Genomic DNA, 2,316 nt, shown 5'->3' with positions numbered 1-2,316 from the left:
TGTGTTTTCACAGGTCTGTCTCCTAGCAACCTGCTCTGAGGTACCATTTTGGTCCTCACTGTGAGACAGGGAGTACACTCATTCTTGGGCTTGTGAAGGCCTCACTTTCTGACCAGCAATGGCCTCAGCAATTTTCTTCCACATCAGTATCAGTAACTTAAGTATTTTATCATCCATTATTGCTGTATCCAGTTGAATAAACCATCCTCATTCATATCATTGTGTACTATATGAGTCTGAAGCTGAGCTGGTGCTGGTCCGGTCTGCTCCACATTCTGGATACAGAGGTAGGAAAGTCTCACAGCCACTGCCAAGCCAGTTACACCTTTATTCGCCTCATGTGGAGACAGAACAGGTTCCCCATCGCTGCTCTAAGGAAGCCACACCTGGTTATCTGGTAAGGCAGATGGTGGGCTGCTACCCGTGTCTGGGTGTAAGACTTGTCCATGCATTCTTAAAGCATTATACTCCCAATCCCACAGAGATCTGGATCCATCTGACCGGCCATGTTTCTTTATAGAGATCTGGATCCATCTGACTGGCCATGTTTCTCCACAGAGATCTGGATCCATCTGACCATCCATGTTTCTCCATAGAGATTTGGATGCATCCGAGTGGCCATGTTTCTCTACAGAGATCTGGATCCATCTGACCGGCCATGTTTCTCCACAGAGATCTGGATCCATCCGAGCGGCCATGTTTCTCTACAGAGATCTGGATCCATCTGAGCAGCCATGTTTCTCCACAGAGATCTGGATCCATCTGAGCGGCCATGTTTCTCTACAGAGATCTGGATCCATCTGAGCAGCCATGTTTCTCCACAGAGATCTGGATCCATCTGATTGGCCATGTTTCTTTATAGAGATCTGGATCCATCTGACCGGCCATGTTTCTTTATAGAGATCTGGATCCATCTGACCGGCCATGTTTCTCTACAGAGATCTGGATACATCTGACCGGCCATGTTTCTTTATAGAGATCTTGATCCATCTGACCGGCCATGTTTTTCTATAGAGATCTGGATCCATCTGACCAGCCATGTTTCTCTACAGAGATCTGGATACATCTGACCGGCCATGTTTCTTTATAGAGATCTGGATCCATCTGACCAGCCATGTTTTTCTATAGAGATCTGGATACATCTGACCAGCCAAGTTTCTCCACCAAGATCTGGATCCATCTGACCGGCCAAGTTTCTCCTCAGAGATCTGGATCCATCTGACCGGCCATGTTTTTCTACAGAGATCTGGATCCATCTAACCGGCCATGTTTCTCTATAGAGATCTGGATCCATCTGACCGGCCATGTTTCTCCATAAAGATCTGGATCCATCCAACCAACCGTTTAGGCAGTGACAGCCCGCTCAGCTAAGATGCCAAGATGACTGCCCACCATGGTCACTTTTTTCCCTTATAGCAGGAGACTGTCAGCAGGACAATACATCATCCACAAGGCTTGCATAATCGTGAATTGGCTCCAGTAACGTGACAGCAAGTTTTATTTTCTTCCTCTACCTAAATCCTATAGTCAACTGTAGGATGAGGTGGAACGGGCTGTACTGAGCAGATCAGGATTCCATCGAAGGTGCAGAGAGAACTTCTCCCGTCCACAGGGGCCGATATTGCTGCAGAACATCTCATCACCCAGTAGGCTTCATAACAAATGGCTGCCATTAAAAGGGTTAACTAGTGCTACAAAACATGGCCACTTTTGCACCGCTCTTGTCTCCAGATTGGGTAAGGTTTGAAACTCAGTTCCATTGAAGTAAATGGAGCTTAATTGCAAATAGCGCTGGCTAACACCTTTAAGGCCAAGAGAGATGTAAGCTGTTACTAGATGGAGGCTGGAATAACATTCAGTGTACAGTGCTATGAGGTGCAGCGCCCACCGCTCACTCTTGTCTACGTCTCCTCAGACCAGGACTAGGCCCAATCACACGGAATGATTATCGTGCAAATGATTGTCATATCGTTAAAATTTACAAGATATTTGTTTCATGTAAATGAAGCAACGATCAAATGACTGATGAGAAATGGTTCACTGTTCGTTTGGAGCGGACACCAAAATCCTTGTTAATTGTTTTTCTAATCGTTCAGTTTAATTCCACAACGTTCCTTCATTTGCTGGGATCACATGGAGTAACCAATCGTAGTAACCATGGTAACTAACGACAATCGTTCTGTGTAATATGATGAACAATTTCAGGCTAACTATAAACAATCTGGTTTGCAATAGTTTATCGTTGATCATTAAAAGTCGCTTCATCTAATTGAACCCCCAACACCCGACACAGACGATGCCAGAGAACAGACGGAG

Source organism: Dendropsophus ebraccatus, chromosome 9, assembly GCF_027789765.1.
Source record: "Dendropsophus ebraccatus isolate aDenEbr1 chromosome 9, aDenEbr1.pat, whole genome shotgun sequence".
NCBI lineage: Eukaryota > Metazoa > Chordata > Amphibia > Anura > Hylidae > Dendropsophus > Dendropsophus ebraccatus.
The sequence above is the reverse complement of the archived record's forward strand: the minus strand, read 5'-3'. Positions refer to the sequence as shown.